This window comes from Ornithorhynchus anatinus, chromosome 3 (genome assembly GCF_004115215.2).
Source record: "Ornithorhynchus anatinus isolate Pmale09 chromosome 3, mOrnAna1.pri.v4, whole genome shotgun sequence".
NCBI lineage: Eukaryota > Metazoa > Chordata > Mammalia > Monotremata > Ornithorhynchidae > Ornithorhynchus > Ornithorhynchus anatinus.
The window spans coordinates 69,519,497-69,541,862 of NC_041730.1; the positions used below are offsets into that span (position 1 = coordinate 69,519,497).

Consider the following 22,366-nt stretch of genomic DNA (forward strand, 5'->3'; position numbering starts at 1 on the left):
ATTGAGTTTCCCTTCAATTACACAGGATTTTGAAAATGAAGGGGAAAAAGTACTTACATAAATATGGTTTTGGTTTTATTGAGTCAGAAACATGGAAATGGATTGGAACACTTGACAAACCCACATTTGGGCAGGTTTTGTCTGTCCTTACTAGGAAATATAGCTCCATTCTTTCAGTCAACCAGTAGTATTTCTTGAGTGCATACTGTGTGCAGAGCTTGTACTAAGTGCTCGGGAGGGTACAATAGTCCTCTAAACTATAATCTCCTTGAGGCCAGGGACATGCCTTCCAACTCTGTTATACTGTGCTCTTCCAAGCATTTAATACAATGCTTTATATTCAGTAAGTGCTCAATAAATATGACTGATAATAAAAATCAACTGATACTATCTCTGTTTTCATGGAATTTACAATCTACCAGGAACCTTTGTTCCTCCACAGAATAGAGACCACACTATTCTGTGAAGAGAAGTCTCCAGGACACTTCCTTGTGTGGGGAGTCACAGAGAGTCTGCCTAGGCTCCAACTATATTGCCTCCCCAATTCATTCCCCCCTCTCAGCCCCACAGCACTTATGGACTTATCTGTAATTTATTCATGTATTCATTCTCCCCTTCTAGACTCTAAGCTCACTGTGGGCAGGCAATGTGACTGTTATACTATTATATTGTGTATTCCCAAGAGTTTAGTATAGTGTTCAGCACACAGTAAGCACTCAATAAATACAAATTGACTGACTGAGGAGATCATTTCTCTTCTTTTCTTAGCCAGAGTACTCTCTTGTGCCTCCTCCATCTCTGTGCTGGATATTTTCTGTGCCGGGTGATTTTATGCTCTGGGCAACTGTCTGGAGTCAGGGAAACGGGGGAGAACAGCTCAGGCATTGGTCAGCCAACATTCCAACCATGACTGACTGTGAACAAGAATGTGATCCTCTTCTCTCCACCTCCACAAAACTCACAATCCCCTCCAAGTAGGCTAGAATCAAATCCTAGTGGATATAAGAAAGATGGAGCCTAGGCAGTTGAATGGCCCATAAGCCATTGTAGCAGGGATGCAATTATGCATTTCATGGATGTAATGAGGAACAGCCAATAGAAATGTTAAACATCCATTTATATGGATTAAATGCTACAGTTACATTAGAACTGTAGAAAAGTAGAAAACCCCAGAAGCCAGTGAAAAATGATCATGCCTCCCCCCACAACCCAACATAGACACATAAACAAATCACTTTAACTTCTGTCCCAGGCTTATGCTAATCAAAAAACTCATTGTAATTCACTATTCTGGACTCTATAACAATGAGTGATCCAAAAGTGAGCTCTGGTGAGCCCAGGCCTCTTGATTAGGTAGACACCTGGCAAACTCAGCTGTAATTTTCTCTTCTAATTATAAAGCTCAGGCTAGTGCTGCACAGCCCAGATCAGGGTGTTTTTTTTAAAATTTAGGTGGTTACTATGTACCAAACACTGTTCTAAGTGCTGGGTTAGATACAAGCTCATTAGGTCACACACAGTCCCTGTCCCACATGGGGCTCTCCGTCTAAGTAGGAAGGAGAAAGGGAGAACTGAGGCACAGAGAAGTTAATTGACTTGCCTAAAGTCACTCAACAAGCAATTGGAAGAGCTTAAGTTCAGGCATGGGGGAATACCACTTTCTTCTCCCCACTTGATGGTAGCTGCGGTCAGAAGCAACCTAATGGCTTCTGCTGATTACAGGAAGTCTTTTGCTGTATATGATGGGCCTGCCTTCTGCAAATGGTGGCTTGACCAAATGAGATGCCATCGAGGGGATCTAGAGGGCCTAGAGTGTACAGTCTACACCTGGCACATAGTAAACGTTTCACAAATACCATAATGTGAAAGCAGCATGGCCTAGGGGAGCGAGCACAGGTCTGGGAGTTAGAAGGTCATGTATTCCAGGTCTGACTCTGCCACTTGTCTGCTGTGACCTTGGGCAAGTCACTTCACTTCTCTGTGCCTCAGTTACCTCATCTGTAAAAGGGGGATTAAGACTGTGAACCCATATGGGACAGGAACTGTGTGCAACCCAATTGGCTTTATCCATCTAGCGCTTAGTATGGTGCCTGACACATAGTAAGCGCTTAAATACCATCATTATTTATTTACATCTTATGGCCTAGAGTGTCCAGAGGCCCCACTAGGAAAAAACACAGGCCTGGGTGTCTACAGACCTGTGCTCTAATCCCTTCTCCTCCATTTGCCTGCTGCATGACCCTAGGCAAGTCACTTCACTTCTCTCAGCTTCCCATTTGGGTGGCCCTGTTCAAGAAGAATTCATGTCCCACAGGCTTCAATAAGGGTTTCTTCATCTTCCATTCATTCAATTGTATTTACTGAGCACTTACTATGTCCAGAACACTGTTCTAAGCACTTAAAGTACAATTCAGCAACAAAGACACAATCCCTTTCCACAGTCTAGAAGGGGGGTCAGGGGGACAGACATCAAAACAAGTATCAGGCATCAATAGCATCAATATATAAATAGAATTATAGATATATGCATATCATTAATAGAATTATAAATATGTACATATACACACAAGTGCTGTGGGGTGGGGAGGGGGTAGAGAAAAGGGAGAGAGTTAGGGGTGATGGGGAAGGGAGGGTGAGCAGAGAAAAAGGGGGGCTTAGTCTGGGAAGGCCTCATGGAAGAGGTGAGGCTTCAGCAAGGCTTTGAAGGGGGAAATATGCTATTTTGGCTGATGTGAGGAGAAGGGCATTCCAGGCCAGAGGTAGGATGTGGGCCAGGTGTCGACTGTCGGATATTGTCGGATAGGTGAGTATGAGCCACAGTGAAACGATTAGCACAAGATGAGCAGAATGTGAGGGCTGGGATGTAGAAGGAGAGAAGGGAAGTGATTTGAGACCTGCAGCCTGTTACCTGAACTCTGTCGTCCCCTCTCCCGAAAGATCAGTTCCTTGCTTCCTTCTGCCTTCTCCTTTCTGGATCTCACAAAAGGCAATCACCAGCTAAATCCAGACCAAAGCCCTCCAGGTAAAGCCCTCTGGCCAAATCCCAGCCAAGCCACCTGGACAAATCATGGAGAAACACAAGAGGCCAGCTCCACAGCTAAATACCATCTACTGCAGAGCCTTGCAAATATTTATGCAGCCACTCAGGCAATCATATTTACTGAGAGTTTACTGTGTGCAGATCACTGTACTAATCACTTGGGAGAGTACAATATAACAATAAACAGACACATTTTCTGCCCACAATGAGCTTACAGTCTAGAGGATTGTAATATATTTTCCCCATGATAAATCTAGCAGCATTGTATTTCTGTAACTGCTATACATGCAAAGAAAAGTGAACTTTGAAAAGACATCCTAAAATCCATTTGCTTCTTTGGTAGTGACATGGATGAACAATCAGTGATACTCATGGAGTGCTTACCATGTACTAAGTATAGATATTTACATATGGCACCATATTAGTTCCAAATGGGTGGAAAAGGGTGTCATGAAAAATACCATTTTACATATTTTTTGAGGGGTACCAGTGAAAATTATGCTGTGGGAGGGAAGACACTAGGGCTACCACCAAGGGAAAATAAGTCAGGAGAGATAATGTCCACTGATTCTTTATCCTGAGCCCTTCAAAGCACAAGTGAGAGATGTCCTAGATTAACAGGACTGGACAGGACTTTACAAGTTCATCTAGCCCATTTTGCTCTATCTAAGTAGGACTACCCTTAAGCCATTCAATGATGATAGTTCTCTAAACCTCTCTTAAAATATTCAGAAAGTCCTACAAACAATCTTTCTTGGAAATGCAACCCCAGTGTCTTAGGACTTTTAAAGAAATTATTGGTAGCATCTTGTTAAAACTTAAGCCTATTCCCTCTTCAAGTCATATTGAATAAGGCATTGAAATGTTGTACAGAACAAAGAGAAGAAGAAATCTAGTATAATCTTCTAAATGCCTACAAAGAAAATGATATTCAAAGAACATAAAATGACCACATAGTTATTTAAGGAAAATAAAGAGCACAATTAGGCCGATTTTTTTGAACTAGGTCTTCACTGGATATGCCTTTTGAACTGCACACTACGTGAATCTGAAACAGAATTGCTTTTGCAGATACTGCAAAGTCTGTCCTCTGAACTGGGCTTCCTACTAAACACAAACAACTAGAGCTTGGCTTGAAATGAGAACATGTGAAGAAACAAAGAAATATTACAGACTCAAAGGAATGATAGAAATGGCTAATAAATTTGGAACCAACACAAAGAAATGCCTCTCCATGAAAAGGGTGGTCAACCTGTGGAATTCACAGCTGCAGGAGGTAATTGAGTCAAATACCGTGGGTGGATTTCATATGAAGTTGGTGTGGCAGACAGCTGCCTAGGCACCGTTCAAATTGTGTGTTGCTTGAGAATTAACTATCACAGTACAGAAACAGAAACCAGGACTAGAGAAACAAGTAAGGGGTTGGAGCTATTTCAGTCCCAAAGTACTTTTCCACTGTTCTTTCAGAGACTTCTAGAATCATCCCCTAATAATAATAATAATGATGTTGGTATTTGTTAAGTGCTTACTACATGCAGAACACTGTTCTAAGCGCTGGGGTAGATATAGGGTAATCAGTTTGTCCCATGTGAGGCTCACAGTCTTAACCCCCATTTGACAGATGAGGTAATTGAGGCACAGAGAAGTTAAGTGACTTGCCCAAGGTCACACAGGTGACAAGTGGTGGAGCCAGCATTTGAACCCATGACCTCTGACTCCCAAGCCCATGCTCTTTCCACTGAGCCATGCTGCTTCTCTGAGCAATTACCCCTATTTACCTAGTTCCCTAGTTACCCCATGTCCTTTGAGGAGAGGTACAATTAACCTAGCACCCTTGAAATGTGTACAAATGGGTTGCATGGATTGAAAGAAAAAGGAATATATGAAAAAGCCTTCCATGAAAGCCTTCCATCTTCTGGCTGCCAAGGAGACACATTCAAACTCCATTCCTTAGGTCCACATTAAAATCTCGATGGCTGACATCAACACCTGGTTAATAGGCTTGTCCATATTGTAACTCAAAACATACAACTAGAATCAGATCTAGAGTTCTTACCTTCCAATATCATTTTCAGCCACAACTCAGGACACTTTGCTGTTCGAGGGTGGTCTTTCTCTTTCCTTTAAGAGAATCTTGACCTTCTCAGGAAGGTGAACCAAGTGATTCCACTTGGCCAGAGGGTGGCAAGGAAGACAAAGAACCGATGGGAGGAGCTGAGGTGAGCTCCAAGGGTGTGGTTCCTCTGGCTCCTCCAGAGTAATTAGAGCTTTCAGCTGGCCCTTAGAGCTAAATTGAGTTGGAAAACTGATGAATTTGATCCTTGTAAAGAGTTGATCTGATCATCCTGGGGGGAAAAAAATCCCTCCAAAACCCTGGATTTTCTTCAAAAGCTTATTTTATTCATTTGGTCATATTTATTGAGTGCTTACTGTGTGCAGAGCACTGTACTAAGTGATTGGGAGAGTGCAGTTCAGCAATAAACAGACACATCCCTTGCACACACTGTTATCCACATAATTGTGTCAATTCTCTACTTCAATTATACTTTGGGTTCAACGACTGACAACTCTCACCTGTAAAGTGATTATTAAGACTGTGAGCCCCAGGTGGGATATGAACCGTCCAACCTAATTAGATTGCTTCTGTCCCAGCACTTGGAATAGTTTGTGGAATACAGTAAGCACCTAACAAATACCACTGAATAAATAAACTCTAAAACTGTACCCTCTCCTCTAGGCTGTAAACTTTCCCTTGAGGGCAATGAAAGTGTCTACCAACTCTTGTTACAGTGTACTGTCCCAAGCAAGTAGTACAGTGGTCTAGATATGGTGCCCATTCATAATTTATAAATACTCCCCCAAAGTGTAATTTAAACAAAATATTAAATATATATACAAAGTTAAAACCATTTACAATGAAGGATATCATAGCTTTGTAAACATCCACACGAGAAGGAAAGATGACACGAGCAACAGGGAAACAATAATTTAAATGTCAGAAAAATCTAAAAGCATACATGGGTAGGGAACAAACCCACTAATTCTATTGTATTTTACTCACCCAAGCACATAATAAGTATTCAGTGAATATCACTGATTCCTTGAAGAGAGAGAAATGGAAGGACAAGATTCCCATAGAGAAATTCTGCTGAGAACATTTTCTCCAAGTCACCACCCTCAAGGAGCTTACAGTCTAAACCACACAACATCTATTCAGAAATACATACAGTCAGACTTGTCAACAAACTGAGAAGGTCCAACAGAAAGAATAATTCTCCTGAATAAATATTGCCCCATGGTCAAATCCATATGAACCATTAGGGAGAATAAAATACTACCAATATTGCTTATTTATGCAATTTGCAAAAGAATGATGTCGGGGATTGAGAGTCTTTAAGGCAAAAGATTGCCCTGAATAACTGGCTGGGTTTGTCTTCCCTTTAACATTATATTTCAGATGTAATTACAGCAGTTTGGAGTCAACTGTGCTTCTGTATCCAGTATGTCACTAAGGGCAACAAATGCTGAATAATGCATCAAGATTATATTTCATTGCTATGGTATCCTTTATTGCTGTAATATTGGAAATAGTGGCTGGGACTGACCAAGTTCGGTTTACATCTTCCTCGAGTTTGGGCTGATTGGGGAAACAGAGAAGTAGCGTGGCTCAGTGGAAAGAGCCTGGGCTTAGGAGTCAGAGGTCATGGGTTCTAATCCCAGCTCCACCACTTGTCAGCTCTGTGACTTGGGGCAAGTCACTTAACTTCTCTGACCCTCACTTATCTCATCTATAAAAATGGGGATCAAGACTCTGAGCCCCACATGGGACAACCTGATCACCTTGTATCCCCCCAGCGCTTAGAACAGTGCTTTGCACATAGTAAGCACTTATCTAATGCCATCATGATTATTATGATTCTGTGTTTTATCTGTGGTTCCATCTCTCTATTAAGTTTGTTCTGACCAAATTTCTTGTCAAGGTTATGAACACTTGCTGCCTTCATTTCCCATACTTGACTCACAATAAGAAGACCTGGAAGTCAGAAGGCCATGGGTTCTAATCTTGACTCTACCACTTGCCTGCTGTGTGACCTTGGACAAGTCACTTCACTTCCCTGTGCTTCAGTTACTTTAGCTGTAAAATGGGGATTGAAACTGCGAGCCCCACGCGGGACAGGGACTATGTCCAACCAGATTTGCATGTATCCACTCCAGTAGTTACTATGGTGTCTGGCACAGAGTAAGTGCTTAACAAATACCATAACTATTATTATGATTATTACTTTCATTCAATCATATTTATTGAGCACTAACTGTGTGCTACTAAGTGCTTGGAAAGTATAATTCAGCAACAGATAGAGACAATCCCTACTCAGCAACGGGCTCACAGTCTCAAAGGGGGAGACAGACAACCAAACAAAACAAGTAGACAGACATCAATAGCATCAAAATAGATAAATAGAATTATAGATATATACACATTATAAACAAAATAGACTAAATATGTAAAATGTACAAAAGTGCTGTAGGGCAGGTAAGGGGGTAGAACAGAGGGAGGGAGTAAGGGTGATGGGGATGAGGAGCAGAGGAAAAGGGAGGTTCACTCTGGGAAGGCCTCCTGGAGGAGGTGAGCACTCCATACTTGAAAGCCATCTCTCCAAAGTCAACAATGGCCACTCCATAGCCAGCTCTGATGTGCTCTATTCTGTCCTACTCTTCCTTGACTCTGTCACCTTTGACGCTGTGGACCTTTCTCTTCTTGAAATTCCTTCAAACGTTGGTTTTGTTAATTATGGTAATAAAACAACACAATTTATCAAATTCTTACAGTGTGGAGAGCACACTAGACTTCTTAGGTATGGTCCATACAAAGAATTCACAGTTTGGTGAAGGGAAGACAGATATTTTTATAGAGTATATAAGATTTGTACTTTGTGGGTTTAGTACAGTGCTTCAAACACAGTGTGTGACTCATAGTAGTGACTTAACATATACCATAAAAAGGTAGCAGTTCAAGTATTATTGATGATGGTGGAACCAATGCCCTTCTGGCCTTTTCTACTCACTGACGCCACATCACTCCCCTCTGTTTCTTTCCCAAACACAACAAGCCCTGGGAAATCAGAGACCTTCACCAAAATGCTGCATCCAAGGGACAATATTGCAGCAGATGCCAATCCCACAGTGACACTAATTAAATCTGTCCTTCCTGGGCAAAAATGCTGGCTTGAAATCCACTTTTAGATCAAGCAATTTGTAAGGAAGATTCATTTCTCCCCCCTCCCATGATGACATCTTTCTGCTATTTGTCCCCCAAACTTTTCCTTGTCACTGTATAGCCAAGGATTATATAAAGCTCTAATTTTCTTTACACTGCTCAACTGTACTTAGAAAAGGGAGAAGCCCTGGAATTCATAGAATCATTCTCTTTTGTTTCTCTGTCAATTGATCAATTGTATTTATTGAGCACTTAGTGTGTGCAGAGCACCCTACTAAGGGCTTGAAAGAGTACAGTAGAACACATTCACTGCCCACAACAAGCTTTGTGAACTAAAAATCATTTTAATGTTATCCTGCCTGATTTTCTTCATCATGGACAGAGAGTATGCTGTAGAAGGAAGTCTTTAGTATTACTCCAAAGGTTTAAGCAGAACAAAGGGGAGGCAGAAAGTCTATGTGTTGGCAGTGACCAAACTATACTGGGTTAAGCTCAGAGCCAACACACCATTCATAGCAGTTTTCCTATACTGTGCTGCCCAAATCATTTTTCTGAAATGATGTACTGCATCCATTTTGCCACTCAATATTATTGTAATCACTATTATTACTCTTTTAAGTGCTTAAAAGCACTGTACTCAGTGTTTGGGAGAGTACATTACAACTGAATGTTGTATTACAGCGGAAACGTTCCCTGCCCAGAATGAGTGCAACCACCATCCTAAATGCAAGGGAGATACAATAGGATTGGACACAGGAATATATTTTTACTATTATGGTATTTAAGTGATTTCCTATGAGCCAAACACTGGGGTAGACACATGTTAATCAGGTCAGATACAATCCCTGACCCATGTGGGGCTCATGATTTAAGGAAGACAGAGAACATTTTACCGATGAGGAAACTAAGGGACAGAGAAGAATTTCCAAATTCACATGACAAGCATATAGCTGAACTGGGATTGGAACTCAGCTCCTTTAACTCCCAGACCCATGCTCTTTCCACTAGACCCCACTGCTTCTCAATCACCAATGGTTGCTTATGCCCCTCTACATCAAGCAGAAAACCCCTGATAATTGGTTTTAAGGTAAACTCAGTCAGCTCACTCCCTCCTACTTATCCACTTCTCCTAATACATTCCCACTCTATTCCTCTTAAGGTACTCACTGTGCCTTGGTCTCATCTCTCCCACAGCGAATGTTTTGGAACTCCTTTTTTCCTTCATATCTGACAGACAGCAGGTCTTCTCTATCTTCAAAGTCCTTCTGGCTTCACATCTTCTCTGGGAGGCCTTCCCTGATTAATTTCTAATCACCCCCAACTCCTATGTCAGCACTTTGAACCATCTAATTCCTAAGCACATACAGCCCCCTAAAACACTTATGGACACATGCATGCTATTTCTTCTTCATATCTGTAACTTATTTTAGTATCTGTCTCCCCCATTGGATGGTAAACTCCTTGAGAGCCTGGGTCGTGCCTGATAATTTCGTCGTGCTCTCCCTGTGATTTTGAACAGTTATTGGCAAACAGTAGAGAAGCAATGTGGTCTAGTGGATAGAACATAGTCCGGGGGTTCAGAAGGCCCTGGGTCTAATTCAAGTTCTTCCACTTGTCTGCTGTGTGACCTTGGGCAAGTCACTTCACTATGTCAAATGGGGATTAAGACTGTAAACCCCATGTGGGATAGGGACTATGCCCAACCTGATTATCTTGTATCTATCCCAGTGCATAGTACAGTGACTGGCAGATAATAAAGTGCTTAATAAACACAGCGTGGCTCAATGGAAAGAGCACGGGCTTTGGAGTCAGGGCTCATGAGTTCGAATCCCAGCTCTGCCACTTGTCGGCTGTGACTGTGGGCAAGTCACTTAACTTCTCTGTGCCTCAGTTCCCTCATCTGTAAAATGGGGATTAAGACTGTGAGCCCCACGTGGGACGACCTGATTCCCCTGTGTCTACCCCAGTGCTTAGAACAGTGCTCGGCACATAGTAAGCGCTTAACAAATACCAACATTATTAAACACCATCAAAAAAGTAGATTCTCAGTAAGTACTACTGATTGCACTCATAAAAAGCAGGAACAGGAAATCCTGGGCTAGCTGTTGCCTACAGAGTCCAGGTTCAGCCACTGGCCAGCTAAACTTCTTCCTGCATTACATCAAATCAAACTATAGCCCCTGAATAACAGGTTGATATAATAAAATCTAGAACCTATACTATTAGTCCTTTACTGCCAAGACACCTCCATTTGAAAGTAGACTGTAAGCCCCTTGTGAGCAGGAGGGAATATATCCAACAACTCTGCTGTATTGTACTCTTCAAATGCTCAGTACTTGTTTGGGAAGGTAATGTATCTGTTTATTGTTATACTGGGCTCTCCCAAGCAGTTTGTATAGTGCTTTCCACACAGTAAGGGCTCAATAAATATGATTGAATTAACAGACTCAAATATCACCAAGCTCAAGTTACCTGATTTTTTTCATCATATTTCTAATAAAAGGACTTGATTTCTCCACTTAGTAACTCCTTGACAACTCAGTGGGAGGATGTTAAAGTAAACCTTGATCTAGTTTAAGTGATGATTAGCATTATGAAGCAGTTGATATTCCATCAGGATCCTTGATATGAGTTTTGTCACAATTTAAAGCTGAGAGCACTGGCTCAAGCCATGAAAGTGCAGTATAGAGAGATTCTTCTTTCATATTTCCCCATCTAAATGAGTATCAGTAAAGAACTTTCAAGTATTGATTTGTCACTTTAACTTGAATGACATTATTTGGCCTAGAGGCATCTGCTTTGCAATCTGGAAAAACATATTAAATAATCATGGTAGTCTTGGGTTATAGTTACACATAAAATGTCATAGTTTGATCCTCAAAGATTTAGATTTATTTAATTTTAAAAGAAGCCAGGGTAGATTTTACACTAATCCAATTTTAAGCCATTAATCATTTGCTGTGTTTCTTTCATTAGGGTTAAAATCTATTTATTATTCAGTCATATTTACTACTGAGTGCTTACTCTGTGTAGAGCACTGTGCTAAGCGCGTAGGAAAGTACCTCACAACAATGTACAATGACATTCCCTGCCCAAAACAAGCTTACAGTCTAGAAGGGGGGAGACATACATCAAAACAAATAAAATTACAGATATGTACATAAATGCTGTGGAGATGGGAGGGTAGAAGAGTAAATGGAGTAGGTCAGGTTGTCGCAAAAAGGAGTGTGAGATGAGGAAAAGTGAAGCTTAGTCTGAGAAGGCCTCTTGGAGGAGATGTGCCTTCAATAAAACTTTGAAGGGAGGGTAGAGTACTTGTTTGTCAGATTTGAGGAGAGAGGGTATTCCAGGCCGGGAGCAGCACATGGGCTAGGCGTTGGAGGCGAGACAGGCAAGATCAAGGCACAATGAGAAGGTTAGCATTAGAGGAGCGACGTGTGTAGACTGGGTCATAGAAGGAGAGAAATGGGGTGAGGTAGGAGGGGGCAGAGTGATGGAGTGTTTTAAAGCCAATAGTGAGGAGTTTTTGTTTCATACAGAGGTGGTGAGCAACCACTGAAGCTTTTTGAGTAGTGGGGTGACTTGTCCTGAACGTTTTTGTAGCAAAATGATCCGGGCAGTAGAGCGAAATATGGACTGGAGTGGGGAGAGACAGGAGGCTTGGGAGGTCAGCAAGGAGGCTGATGAAGTAATCCAGACAGCATAGGGCGAGTGATTTTTTAATATCGTAGCAAGTTAGGATGGAGAGGAAAGGGCAGATTTTAACGATGTTGTGAACATAGGACTGACAGGATTTGGTGATGGGTGACTATGTGGGCTGAATGACAGAGAAGAGTCAAGGAAAACGCCAAGATTATGGGCTTGTGAAGCAGGAAGGATGGTGGTAGTGTCTACAGTGATGGGAAAGTCAGGGGAAAGTCAAGGTTTAGGTGGAAAGATAAGAAACTCTGTTTTGGACATGTTAAATTTGAGGTGGCAGGAGAACATCCAAGTAGAGATTTGTTGAAAGCAGGAAGAGATGCAAGAATAGAGAGAGGGAGAGAGAGATCAGGGCTGGAGATGTAAATTTGGGTATCATCTACATAGAGATAGTAGTTAAAGCCTAAAGCCATGGGAGCAAATGAATTCTCCAAGGGAGTAGCTATAGATGTGCCATCAAGGAAATTAAGAAAATGAACCCTAACATTTCTATATATCTATTTGGCAGTAACTCAAGGGCAAAAATGGAAACATTGAACAGGGCTTTTTCTCTCCTTTAATGTTGAAATGTCCAGGAATGCAGCTCATGTACGTGTGGTAACAGAGTCACAGTCAGCGGTCAATATATGTTAGCAGCACATAGCAGGAGAGTACACGTTTAGGTTAAGAAAAGACAAGAGGAGAGTACATCTTATTCTAAAGAGCCAACGTGCTCAACCTCTTCTAAGCAGCTATTCATAACCTTGCAAGTTTCCATTCCTGGAAATAACTTTATTGAGGATCTTAATTCTCTACTCACAAGAGATAGACTGGCGGAGACCTGAAAGCCAATAATCAAGGCCCAATTTTTATGGAAAAATTTCTGGCTTCTTGTTTCTCTGGGAAGTCAGAGAAGTTTTATAATACCCATCACAACATCTCCACTCTTATTTACCCTCAAAGGACCATGCAGTTTTCTTCCCAGAAATACTGATTTTCCTGATGAGGTTGACGCTGAAGTCAAATTAGGTGATTTTGGGGAATGATCTGGCTGCAGTGTACATAGCACCAAGGCTAACGATTAATCTGTGTTCACAAATTAGTTTATAATGTGGTGACTATAAGGCAAGATTGTGGGAATCCCACAGCTTTAATGAGAGTTTTGGTTGACTGCAAGACTTCTGAAGAAAGAAGCATGTGGATAATAATCGAAAGAATATGCGAATAGCTGGCCAAAACTGAAAAATAGCACCATCATTCTAAAATTATCACTTCTGCTTCTTGGAGTTCCATTGAGAATATTGCTATAGCTTTACATTTAACTTAAAACTCTAAGGGCATAATGATCTAGTTTTCAAGTTGTTAGCCCGCATTTGAAAATAACTAGAAAATTCATAGTTTCCATTCTCTTTTAGTTTCCTCTATTTTTCAGGGATTCAACCTGGAGCAACAAAATTAAATCCCTTGAGAGAAGCTATGCATGCTTGGGCTTCTCTAAAGATGAAACAGACTAATCTGGTTTGAGAGAGTTACTGTGAACAAGAAAGCTAATACGTTTGACCACAGAATTCATACTTTTTTTTTCATTTTATGTATCTGAGAATAGGCCCCACCTATTCAATATGGTGTAGTTTTAAGAAGGGTCATAGTTTAGGATTAGAACCTAAAGATCTTTAGTATCCATTTTAAGGACTCAAAAGAAATTATTTATCCTTATTATTGTGTGAGAAACCCATCATAATTCACCCCTCATACAATTCCTACTTCTAGTAGATAACCCTGGATCAGCCCTCCTGAGTTTTGTTTGCTTAATCTATGATTAATTTAAATGATCTTTAGCCTATTTTATTCTCCCAGTGCTGGAATTTCTCATAATCTTTAATCTTTACATCATAATGTGGTTAAAGCTTCCTTAATCCCCTCTGTTATGTTCATTCTCAGCTGGCTATTGTCCACATGTTTTGTCAAAGATCTTTTCAGGCCCAGATTGAGTCTACTCTCACTGGGAATTTAAGTTCTTTCTGCACACTGTATGTTTTGCATTATGAGTTGCTTTTCTTTCCACATTTAATTTCCCTTATTCTTCCACTTTTCTCTTTTGTCCTTCTCCTAAGGGGAAAGAGTGTTTCTTCCCCTGTGCATTTCTAATGACCCATTTTTGGGGCCTATTCACCACAGAGGCAGTAGCTATTTTAAGTGATTCCAAGTTTATTGAGCAGGAGCCACCACTGACCAAAAGTATTGTGAACTCACCCCTTTCACAATGGTGGCCCAGGCAGGGCAAAATGTTAGTACTGCATTCAAAATCTGACTCTGACAGTGTACAAACACTTCAAATTATTTTTCAATTATATTAATTGTTTGAAATCATTAAATTAAAAAAAAAGCCAAAGCCCTCTGCACTTTGAGGAAATTGCATGAGTGTCGCTGAATTAATAATTCCACTGTCAAAACATGACTGAGAAGGAACATAAAAGACAGGCAATGAAGACCACAGAAAGAAATCTTGTCTTTCCACCCATAGGCTCTGTGCATTGTCTAGGAACAATGCTATTTCAAATAGAAGCTGGCCAGCTGCAAATACTATCCCAGTGAGGTTTGCCACTAGAATCTGAGGGAATTACATGAAAGCTATTTTTGGCGGGATGGGAAAAGAAATAGAAATCCTTTGCTATTAGGTTAAGATTTAGATGAGCCTTGTCAATTTGAGCAGCTGCACAGATGACACCTTCTCTGATTAGGATAGAGGCAGTAAGAAATCCAAACTCATCATGACTTCAGGTAACTCTGAGAGAAGATTCAGGAACCGTGAATTCCAGCCACAGCTATTGTTTGACTCTTGACTCAGGGGCAATAAGTATAATGGAGAAAAACAATTTCTTAAATTTCTCTAGTACATTGCAATTAAGGAGAGTTCAAGTGCTCATGTAACTTCACAGCAATCCTATGTGACGGTGAAAGGGCAGGCAGTTTCATCAGCATCTTACAGATGAGGAGGAACGGCATGGTCTAGTGGGAGAGCATGGGCCTTTGATTCAGAAAGACCTCCGTTCTACTCCCAGCTCTACCACTTGTCTGCAAATGACCTTGGGCAAATCACTTAATTTCTCTGTGCCTCAGTTACCTAATCTGTAAAATGGAGGTTTGTCTCCAACTTGATTAGCTTATATCTATCCCGCTCCTTAATACAATTCCCAGAACATAGTAACCGCTTAACAAATACCATTAAAAAAGGGTATTTTAGTGCTTAGTTCAATGTCTGGCACATAGAAAGCTCTAGGTAGATAAATGATCATCAGGTCAGACATAGTCCTGTCTACATGGGACTCATAGTCTAAGTGGGTGGCAGAACAAGTATTGAATCCCCATTTTACAAATGAAGAGGCTGGAGCACTGATAAGGTAAGCAAATTGCCCACAGTCACACAACAGGCAAGTGGCAGGTACTGGATTGGAACCCAGACCTCTGTTCTTTCCACTAGGCCTTGCTACTTCTTCCAACTTACACACGATGTGGTCAGACAACTTCTGAAGGTCACAGAGCTAGTTAGTCACAGAATGCAGCTGCCTCATCTCCCTTCAACTGCTCTTTCTCCTATGTAGTCCTGCCTCATTTTGGAAATCTCAATCTCATCTCCTTACTTGGAACAGTATATTCATTATGCCATGTATAAAGTGCTTACTATATGCTTGGAACTGGGGTAGGTACAAGGTCATCATTATGATGATCATCAGTGGTATTTATTGAGCGTTTATGTGTGCAGAGCATAGTGCCGAGTGTCAGATGACTGACAAGGTATACTTTCTCAGTGTAGGAATAGTGTGATAAATAATTATAGGCCATCTTCTTATGAAAGTTGCATTTTCTTAATTATTCAACTGCACAAGGCAGGGAATGTCCCTGTTTATTGTTGTATTGCTACTTTCCCAAATGCTTAGGACAGTGCTCGGCACACAGTAAGCACTCAATAAATACGAATGAATGGATGAACGAATGAATCTTCAGAAACTGAAGAGCTGAAAACTAAACACATCATGGGGCCGAGAGCCGCAGTGGCTGTTTGGGGTTTTAAAAGTTGGCTGGAGGCAGGACTTTATAAACATCCTACTGTCTGGCCCAAGCCCATTTGGGCCAAGGCAGTGGACATTACATTTTGTGACACTGTATACTGTAAACTCTAGACTGTAAAGTCATTGTGGGCAGGGAATGTGCCTTTATGTTATACTCTCCAAAGCGTTTAGTACAGTGCTCTGCTCACAGTAAGCACTCCAAAGCAATTGAATGACTGGCAGCGCTGGTGGGGACAACATCACTAGTTCTCTAATAATAATAATAATGTTGGTATTTGTTAAGCGCTTACTATGTGCCAAGCACTGTTCTAAGCACTGGGTAGACACAAGGGAATCAGGTTGTCCCACGTGGGGCTCACAGTCTTAATCCCCATTTTACAGATGAGGTAACTGAGGCACCGAGAAGTTAAGTGACTTGCTCAAAGTCACACAGCTGACAAATGGCCGAGCCAGGATTTGAACCCATGACCTCTGACTCCAAAGCCTGTGCTCTTTCCACTGAGCCACGCTGCTTCTCAAGCTCATTGCTGACAAGGGACATGTCTAACCCTGTTGTACTGTACCCTCCCAAGAGCTTAATACAATGCTCTGCACACTAAGAGCTTAGTAAATGCCATTGTTTGCATAGCTGCCTAACCTTTCGCCAGGAGCTGCACATTAAGTAAAATCAGCCAGTCATATTCATTGAGCATTTTTACTCTGTGCAGAGCACTGTACTAAGCACTTGGGAGAGTACAATACAACAATAGATAGATACATTCTCTTCCCACAATGAAGAAGAGTTGCTGTCACTCACAGGATTCAGTTTGGTCAAACCTGGCTTGGTATATTGATAAGTATTCTTTTTCATGGAGTGTCTTTCACTGAGATAGAATAATTTTGCTTGCTGAATTTCCTCTGTGGTAGATAGTTAGACTTCCTCAGAGCTGAAATCTTCCATGCCCTGGGAAAAAAAACCAAAAACTAGCAAATGAGATCTGGAGCAGAGAAACAGTGTGGACGAGCGGAAAGAGCACAGACCTGGGAGTCAGAGGACCTGAGTTCTAATCTTAGCTCTGCTACTTGTCCATTTTGTGACCCTGTGCAAGTTACTTCTCTGTGCCTCAGTTACCTCATTTGTAAAATGAGGATTAAGATTGTGAGCCTTATTTGGGACAAAGACTGTGGCCAACATTCTTATATTGTATCTACCCTAGTACAAAGTATGGTGCCTGGCACATAGGAAGCGATTAAGAAAGAACATAAAAAATATTGATTCAGTACCCTACACATAGTAAGCATTCAGATACCATTGATTGGGTTGCCAATAGTAAAACATACTACATAACACTGGAAATGGTGCAAATGCTAACTGGCACTTAAACCACACCTTTCCTTCTGTTGTGACCAAAGGTGGGGAGTGATTCAGATGCTGGGAAACTGGAGAAAACACTGTGCTTATACCAAGAGGTGGCTCTTTTGTTACATCTCAGTTCTTAAAAGGGAGAAAAAGCAGCCTGTTTCTTGGGGTTTTTTTTTTGTCTTCTCATCATGTTTCCTTCCACTATTTATGGATTATGGACAGGAGTGCTTGGGATCAAAACTCTGCTTATACTGGAAGCATTTCACTGTTTGAGGAGAGAAATAGTTGAAGGTCAGGGATATGAAAATAGAGGACTTTATGGGATGGTTCTGGCACATTAAGTGTACCAGAGAAGAGCAGTGTAGACTCTTGTCTGGTTAACCCTGGTATCCTAGCCCCTTTCCTGACCTCAGTGACACCCCAGCTGTGGTGAACTCTTCTGCCAACCAGACCTGAAGGAGGTAAGCTCCAGGCAAATCTACTCACAGTGATGGGTCCAGTAAGTATTCAAATAGTCAGAAGCAACCAAAGATCCATGCTTTCGGTACAGGCACATTACTTCAATTTGTATGCAGGTCTCGAAGGATGGATTTTAGTCTTTGTCCCAAGGCTTTAAAGGGAGTTCCAAAATCACAGTACCTTGATTATGGTGAACAGTACTCAAGACCTAATTCTGCACCTTTGGAAGTAGAGAAGCATTGTGGTCTAGTGGAAAGAGCACGGACCTGGGAGTCAGAGGACTTGGGTTCTAATCCCCATTCCTCAACTGGTCTGCTGTGTGACCTTGGACAAATTGAATTACTTCTCTTTGCCTCAGTTTCATCTATCAACTGCGGATTAAAACTGTGAACCCCATGGGGGACATGGACTGTGTCCAACCTGATTAACTTGTATCTGTCCTAGTGCTTAGTACACTACCTGGTACATAGTAAGCTCTTGAATTTTATTTTAAGTTATGTTACTCTACTTTTAAAAAATATTTAAGTTCTATAGAACATCATTTTTTTCTCATTATCAAGACCTCTGCTAGATTTTTCCACATTAGAATTTATGGGTATGGAACACATCTGCTAATTCTGTTGCATTCTCTAAAGCATTTAATACAGTGCTTTACAAATAGTAGGTGTTCAGTAAATACCATTGATTATTTAAGTGGCTTGCTTCTTGGCCATGCTAAATATGAACCACTGCAAACATAGAAAACTATATGTAATGTCTTTTCTATGAAGTGCGCCTTTGAATAAACATGCAAATTAGTTTACTAGAGACTTTAGGCTTTATCAAGTTCCCAGGTTGTTCGCTATACAAGAGCCCGTATATAGTCAACAGATAGCATTTTCTTTTTTAGTGTTGGTATTTGTTAAGCGCTTACTATGTGCCGAGCACTGTTCTAAGCGCTGGGGTAGACACAGGGGAATCAGGTTGTCCCACATGGGGTTCACAGTCTTAATCCCCATTTTACAGATGAGGGAACTGAGGCACAGAGAAGTTAAGTGACTTGCCCACAGTCACACAGCTGACAAGTGGCAGAGCTGGGATTCGAACTCATGAGCCCTGACTCCAAAGCCCGTGCTCTTTCCACTGCGCCACGCTGCCTCAATTGCATTTACTGAGCACTTACTATGTGCAGAGCACTGTACTAAGCACTTGGAAGGTACAATTCGGGCAACAGAATGGCATTTCCCTGTCATATTTCTTTGAAACAAGAATCTTAGGAGCTCTGACAAGTTCACAATAAGACAGCATATTATTGACAAAAACAAACTTCTGATTTGGTCTGAATTATAGAAGTTGATTAAATTATTATTTTTTTGTCAGCTTTCTTTTACAACTGATTTTTTGAGGTGGGCTATAAAGGGAAAATGGTGAGGGCTTCAAGAATTTTGCATTTAATTTACAGGTCTGGGCAATATGAACCTATGGTGAAATCAAGTATTTTATTCCTTTAAACAATAAGAACAGTATCGATTTCTAAAATTGCATTTAATGACCTGTTTTATTTTGATTAAATGGAAATCATCAAGAGCAAACAGTGAAGAATTGGGGAATGTCGATCTTGATGGGGGTGAAGTTCTGTTTTGCTGAGGATGTGTTTGACTCCTTCTGAAGCAGTTTTACTGTTGTTGAAGGAAACTTTGTTTGGCCTATGAACATTGGGTCTGAGTGAGGTTAGGCAGGAGGCAGAGACTCCAGGGATGCCCTGGAGATATTTATGTCAAAATTCCTTAGCCTCTCTCCCAGGGAAAAGAACATTAGCTTGCTTTAGGGGGTTAAAGAAGTGGAAACTTTTCCCTCTTCTTCTTCTTTTTTCCTCCTGCTTCTCCTTTTCTTTCCCTACCATTCCTTCCAGGACTGACCAGAGCATGCGAAAAAATCCACCTCTTTGGTTAAATCTTGAAAAAAATCACTCTATTACCTACATCAACACATAGACCCCTACCTTGCTTAATACTACTAAGGTAAAGGAGAAATTTTGCAGCGCTCTGGTTAGAATTATTTCAATAGGTGCCTTTAAGCTGATTGAAAGACATTTCAATTTACCAAGGCCATGCTAAAATAATTTGGAAAAAAATCACCTTGACCAGTGAGACCCCCAAAACTACATAACCAGGAGTTTGCATGGATGTCAAACATCAACCTTTGAAATAATAATAATAATAGCACTTGATAAGTGCTTACTACATGCTAAGCACTATTCTAAGCGTTGGGGTAGATACAAGTTAATCAGGTTGGACACAGACCCTGTCCTACATTGGGCTCAAACTCTTAATCCCCTTTTTTTTTACAGATGAGGAAATTGAGGCACAGAGAAGTTAAGTGAATTGCCAAGGTCACAAAGTAGACCAGTGGTGAAGCTGGCATTAGAACCTATGATCTTCTGATTCCCAGGCCCATGCTATATCTGCTCTACCATGCTAATTTAAGTACTTAAAATGTTCCAGACGCTATACTAAACCCTGCAATAGTTAAAAAATAATCAGGTTAGAGTGTGTGTCCCACATGGGGCTCACAGTCATAATCCTCATTTTATAGATGAGGTAACTGAAGCACAGAGAAGTGAAGTGACTTGCCCAAGGTCATACAGCAGACAAGTGGTGGAGTCAGGATTAGAACCCAGGTCCTTCTGACTCCCAGACCTGTACTCTATCTACTAGGCCACTCTGCTTCTCTATCTTGTAAGAACTAACATAATTTCTGCTGGCCAAAGAAGAGAGAAGCATGGATGTTTCCAGGATAGATTTGTTAGCCAGGAAGACTACAATATGAAGTGTTAAAAATGATCTCAGACACTGAAAATAACAAATGCAGTAACATAGCAAAAGAAGAGATTCCCAGGGATACAGTCTTAAAGAGATTATTGTTTTCACATCTTTTTTATTTTATTCTATTTTTCAGTCACACCCACCCATAGTTAATACCTCATCATCAGTAGCAACCTCTCTGGATTCAGGATTGCAGGCATGCTTTGCACAAAGTAAGCTCTCAATAAATGATTAAATTAAGAGGATGGGGAGGGGGTGTTGAGAAGAGGGAGAGCCACACCTCCAGTACACTCAGTACAATGCATACTCCCTCATTCTCCACCCTATTGAGAACTTGAAGCAAATCAAAATAGTTCAAATATAAGATGCAATAATTTCTACAGAAACAGGGTGAATCAAATAGAAAACAGGGATGTAATGATGAACAGAGGAAGAAGCAATAAGTTTTTTTTTTAAGAAAAAACTTAAAAAATCTGTTCTGGTGGTAGAAGGAAAGGGGAAAAAGTTAAGGAGGGTGGAGTTTTCTGATTGACTGTTGGGTTGAAAGGATACAACCCAACAATAGCAGCCACCAGGACCTGTCGAAATATACGTTTTATTTGCAATGAAATGAGTCAGCCTATTGCTTGGCCTCTCTACTTAATACAAAGACATTAATGTAGCTTTATTGTTCCTTTATAATTGAGTACACAATTATGGGTAATTTTCATGAAAATAGGGTATCTGACCTTAAATCAGGAACAAATCCCCCCCCTTATAACTTTGCTTCTCTGAGGAAATTAATTGCCACTTTGAACATTTAAACTTGATATACTTTGCAGGAAACAATTGAAGTCATAAATCCAGGGATTTCCTTTAATAAACTCTGGCTCACTGACTTCCAGAACCAGCTTTCTAGGGGGTGCACTTTGCAGGTTATGGAGAGTGGACTGGATCTCTATGACACGTAGACAATCACCAGAACCCTGCCTGGTCTGGCTTTGTCTCAGCCCATGATGCCTTTTTTCGGCTATATATTGGGTCTCTGCAGGAAAAAGGCCAATCCAATTCATGATGGTACCAGCCCAGTAATATGGTTTATGACCTGCCTAAATTATTTCAGTTTAAAGATGTAGGATGGAGCCAGGATGTTGCATCAGAAACTGTTTCCTGATTCCCCTGTATGAGAAGTGGTGTGGCTCAGTGGAAAGAGTGCGGACCTGAGTTCTAATCCCAGCTCTGCCACTTGCTTGCTGTGTGACTTTGGGCAAGTCCTTTTCTGTGCCTCAGCTTCCTTATCTGTAAAATGGGAATTCAAAACCTATTCTCCCTTCTACTCGGTCTCTGAGCCCCATGTGAAACAGGAACTCCATCCAACCTGATTAACTTGTGTCTATACCAGTGCTTGATTTGATACACATTAAGCATTTAACAAATATTGCAATTATTGTTATTATTCTTATAAATAGAATGTCTGAGCTTCTTCATGGCCAACAACTTGAATTTCTCTTTTTTCTTTAAGATGACTTCCTGAAGTCATTTTTCACAAGTTTTGTAAGATGATTCAGCCACAGATTTTTTTTCCTGTCAACAGGCTCTCAGTGGGCCAACTCTAATCCTTCCCAACACATTCCTTCTGACCTACTCTGTGTTTTCAGGGCATATGCCAGTAGGGAGTGCACATTTTTTTTTATATCCTCTTTTCTTTTTATGATGTTTTAGAAACACTGAGGTCACTTACACCTCCAATACGTTCAGTCCCTGTTACAATGTATA

The 22,366-nt window shown here is 40.9% G+C and overlaps 1 long non-coding RNA gene across 1 annotated transcript in view; it reads right to left on the minus strand.

Moving 5' to 3' along the window:
• Positions 1 to 5,192, minus strand: part of LOC114809979 — an 80,116-nt gene extending 74,924 nt beyond the window's left edge. Inside the window, exon 1 of the long non-coding RNA XR_003757738.2 lies at positions 5,097 to 5,192. This is a non-coding gene — a long non-coding RNA (uncharacterized LOC114809979). The remainder of the gene's footprint in view (positions 1 to 5,096) is intronic.
• Positions 5,193 to 22,366: the final 17,174 nt, after the last annotated feature.